The sequence below is a fragment of the Octopus bimaculoides genome, chromosome 4 (assembly GCF_046866305.1).
Source record: "Octopus bimaculoides isolate indiv1 chromosome 4, ASM4686630v1, whole genome shotgun sequence".
Classification (NCBI taxonomy): domain Eukaryota; kingdom Metazoa; phylum Mollusca; class Cephalopoda; order Octopoda; family Octopodidae; genus Octopus; species Octopus bimaculoides.
In genome coordinates, this window is record NC_142931.1 from 88,402,186 (window position 1) to 88,407,185 (window position 5,000).

A 5,000-nucleotide genomic window follows, 5' to 3' on the forward strand; every position below is an offset into this window, starting at 1 on the left:
CTCTGGTGTGATTCAACCCTCGAGATGTTTTGTTTTGTATGGGAAGACCACAAGGGGCAGCAGTATTCGAGATGTGGCCGTACAAATGAGGAGAAAAGTGGAATGATGACACTTTGTTTTCTGGACCGGAAGGTTCTTAAGATCCAGGAGTTCATCCTACGAGCTATATCGACCTTATTGTTGATGTTGGCACTCCAGCTGAGATTGTTATGAACAATTACACCCAGGTCTCTGATATTATTAGATGCCGTGAGCGGTTCCCCCGAAGGAAGAAAGTATGGCTGTTTTAGTATAGACTTTCTTCCAAAATGCATCAGCTCAAATTTTCCCTCGTTCAGTTTCATTTTGTTTTTGTATACATGTATAGATGTATATATATCTTCTAAATTTAAATATCATAGTTCTTTTTATTTAAATCCTTAGTCGCTTTTCTCTCTACAGATTTCATTGTTTATATTTAATACCTGATGGAACGTTCTTAACGCTTATTATTTCCATTCCTTTTTGCATATAGCGACGCCACCCCTTTTCTTCTTCCTTCCATTTTCTTCATAAACGTTTCTTGTGTTAAATAAACATAACTCTTATTACTTCGATTCCTCTTTGCACTTAGTGACGCCATTCCGTGTCTTCTCTTTTCCCCCCTTCCTCTCGCTTCTGAAACTCTCCTAGTTTTAAATAAATATTTTCGATTCTTTAAACATTGTCTCTTTCTCTCTTCGAACGTTCCTAGTCATATATTTAGATTCCTGAGCCTAATTAAAGTACACTATTTAGAGTCCTAGCGCTTGTCGATACCATTTTCTCTCTCTCTTCCACCTTGCTATAGACCTCCGTATTTTCTCCCCTACAGAGTTAAAAATAACTATTTTGTTCGAACTAAAACTCATTACCTCGATTCCTTTTCTGCAATTAGCGAAACTACTCTTCTGTCTTCCGCCTCTCTGGACGTACCTAAAGTTATATATTTCGATTCTTTGCACCTACGTAAAGTACACTATTTTAAAATCATCTACGATACCTTTCTATCTCTCTTTCTCCCACCCTATTATAGACCCCCTTATTTCTCTCCTACACATAACGACACCTCTTGTTTCAGACTCCTTATCTCATATTCCATCTCTCATTGAACTTTCCTTTCTCTATCTCTTCGACCCAAACTTCCGTATCACTCTCGCAAACTCCCTATTGCTCTCTCTCTCTCTCTCTCTCTCTCTCTCTCTCTCTCTCTCTCTCTCTCTCTCTCTCTCTCTCTCTTTCTCAACATTTCCGCTCTCTCCCTTTCTCTTGTTTATTCAAAAAAAAACAAAAACAGATGGACACCAACAACCACAAATTCATACAGAGTCAGATTCAGGCAAACAAAATACAAAAAGTGCGTCGAAATTGGCAGTTCGAAGAGCTCCGTCTCTTCATTCAAGGATGGAGCATGAGCGAGGGTTCTCCGTACAACGACCTCATAGCTGCGGCCTTGAAAAGCTATGGTTACCATAGGTCCATGGCACAGATTGTTCGAAAGAAACAAGAGTTCATACGCTCCTATGCTCTTGTCAAGCCGTTTATCAACTCTCTAGAAGACATCATGAAGGAGACAGGAGTGCTCAATGACGACCCTGCATGCCTGGAATCCAATGAAGGACAAACAGACAACATAAAAAACGAAACTGCAAACATCACTGACCCCAAAAACAGCACTGAAAAAGAACCTGCAAGTACCACCAGCTCCCAAAACAACACTGACAGCAGCAACAAGAATAGTCAAAACCGGAGTGTGGTGTTAAACAGACGCAGCCATGAAAACTGATGTCCTTATATCCAAAGTTAACAGGAAAGACAAGTAAAAAGACAAAACCCAAATCGCCAAAAGGAAAAACGAAGAAGCATAAGGATAGAAAAGTACAGGGCCCAGACTGCATGTAAATTTTAACTAAATGGCACCTGCTGGCCTGGAGAAACAGGAGATGGCTGCAGATTTGCCCATCCCCAAAATTACCAAACTTATGAGAAAAACAAGCAAGGAAACTTGAAACAAAACAAGCAAAAACACAGAGAAATCCTCGAACATGGATCTGCAGAAAAATACTGCACCAGCTGGAAGAAACCAGTCTGAAAAGAGCAGGAAAAGATATTACCGCATGCATTCTGCACCCCTCAAGAGGCAATATGCAGAGGCTGTACGAACTGCAGCAATCGAACATCTTTTTTGAACATGACCCAGAAGATAATACAGCAGTTGACATGGATGCTATACATTCCAATGCACGAGACCGCTGCAGGTGACAGGCCCAGGAGGGCCACCACTAACACCTACCCCGATATCGCACCCACATTCCTACTGAATATTAGGGGTTTGCTACAACTCAGCAACAGAGGTAACATTTTCTGTCTAAAAGAGCTTGCTACATGCAATCAAGCAATATGCATGGCACTCAATGAAAGGCATGGAGCCCCTGATGTAACAGATCAGGAAGTGCATATACCAAAATATGCTGTATTTCATACAGACAGAAGAGAAAGAAGCCACGGTGGAGTTGCTATGTACAGCCGTGAAGATGTCACACTTCTTGTATTCTTGTCACATTCAAATTCAGTCTGTGACACCTTAATAATACATGTAAAACAAGTTGATGTAGCTATATGCACAATATATCGTCCGCCGAATACCACAAAATATGATGGAAAATTTGAGGATAGCCTCAAACACATCGTAGAGGTATTAACAAACCTAGATCAGAACATCAACACACTCTTCCTGGGTGATTTCAACTTCCCACATGTCAAATGGCCAGAAGGCCACATCTTCTCTGGGTTGTCACTGCATTAACAAAAGCACGTAGAGTCATTACTTGAACTTACTAATAAGCTGTTCATGGAGCAAGTGATGCTCAGGCCAACCAGGTGGAACAACATATTGGACTTATGCTTCACAAATAATGTGGACCTCATCCATAATGTGAAGGTTACACCAATGGCACTCTTAGACCACAACATTGTTAAACTAACTATGTATGGTCCCGTGCAAACTGTTGGTATCTACCCTATCAGGAGGACTTGGACCTTATCCAACCTGAATTTCCATAAGGCGAAATGGGAATTGATCTGCAAAGACATCCACAAACGAAACTGGTCTAACATTTTGTGGATGCAAGTCATTGATCTGAAACTCAGCCAGTTTATGTCAACAGTGCAAGCTATATGCACTAAATATGTCACAGAAAGAAAGGCCAGCACACAGTCAAACAAGATTCCCAGGGACAGAAAAATCCTCATGAGACGTAGGTCGAATATTTCAAAGCGACAGAATCGACAACTGACGTATAGAGAGAAGTCTGTCTTAACACGGACGCTCCTAGAAATTGAGAGCAAGATCAAACTCTCATGAAAGGGAAACAGAGAGAGAGAGAAAGAGAGTGAGAGAAGGAGAGAGAGAGGGAGGGGGAGAGAGAGATAGAGAGAGAGAGAAGGGCTGTGGAACGCATAAAAACGAATCCCAAAACTTTCCACAAAATCGCAAAGGAAACATCTACAATACAATATAGAATAGGATCATGGTTCCAAGGAAATGACTCACTGACAGCAGACCCAGGAAGAATAAGTGAGATACTCAGTGAACGATTGAAAAGTGTCTTCACTTAGCCCCTTGCGCACATGCAGATAAAATATTCAGCTGAATTCTTTGATATTGTAGCTCTAAACATTGAGGAAACAGATGTAACAACGGCCATAGATGAAATGAGTTCACGCTCCACCACTGCTCCTGATGGCTTCCCAGCTATTCTCCTAAAGTCATGTAAGCAGGCTTTAGCGAAACCACTTCAGATACTTTTCCAAAGTTTCTTTGCAAGTGGTATACTTCCTAAAAAGCTGAAAGAAAGCATTATATGCCCTATCCACAAAGATGGAAGCAGAGCAGAGGCCAAAAACTACAGGCCAATCTCTCTGATTTCGCATAACAGTAAAGTCATGGAGCAAATAAACAGAAAGAAGTTGATAATGTTCCAAGAAGAAAATGACCGACTGAACAATACACAGCATGGCGTCCACCCAGGAAGAAGTTGCCTCACACAGCTCCTTCAGCACTATGACTGGGTTTTGAAACAGCTGCTTGGTCATTCAGATGTCAGTGTGGTATACCTTGACTTTGCAAAGGCATTTGATAGGGTAGATCATAGCATGATAAGTCATAAGCTATGAGACCTTGGCATCGCTGGTAAACTGAGAGAGTGGCTGCATGACTTCCTTAAAAACAGAAGTCAGGTACTTGCAGTTAATGGTGCCCTTTCTGTGGAAACTGAAATCGTAAGTGGTGTCCTCCAGGGAACTGTTCTGGGGCAATTACTATCCATAATAGCCCTCTTAGACATGCCCACAGTCACTCGGACAGCCACTGTCACTAGCTATGCCGATGACATAAAATTATCACAGACAGTAAAATACCTAGAGGATGTTACAAACTTACAGCGGGACTGAACTCTGTGTACTAGGGGGGGGGGGGGATAAATAAATAACATGCAGTTTAATGCTGGAAAATTTCAAGTACTGCTATATAAACTCAGCACAAATACAGTACAATGTACATTTACAGGACGCGAAGGCACTACAATCCCAGAGTCACAGGCTGTGAAAGACTTGGGGATCAGCATATGCAATGACGCATCATTTCATATGCACATAAGCAAGATGGCAGCAAAGTGAAGACAACTGGCAGGATGGATACTGAGGTCCTTCAAGACAAAAGACCAAGAAATTATGTTGACCCTGTGAGGAACCTTTGTTCTCAGCCACCTGGACTATTGTTCCCAGTTATGGTCACCGCATAGTGCCAAACTAACAGCAGAGCTTGAAGCAGTCCAACGCCACTACGCTAAAAAGATTGAGACAGTGCAGTGGATGAGATATAGGGATAGGCTGAGAAAACTACAGCACTACTTCTTAGAGCAAAGGCGTGACAGATATGCAATAATATACATGTGGAAAATCCTAGAAGGGCTAGTAACTAA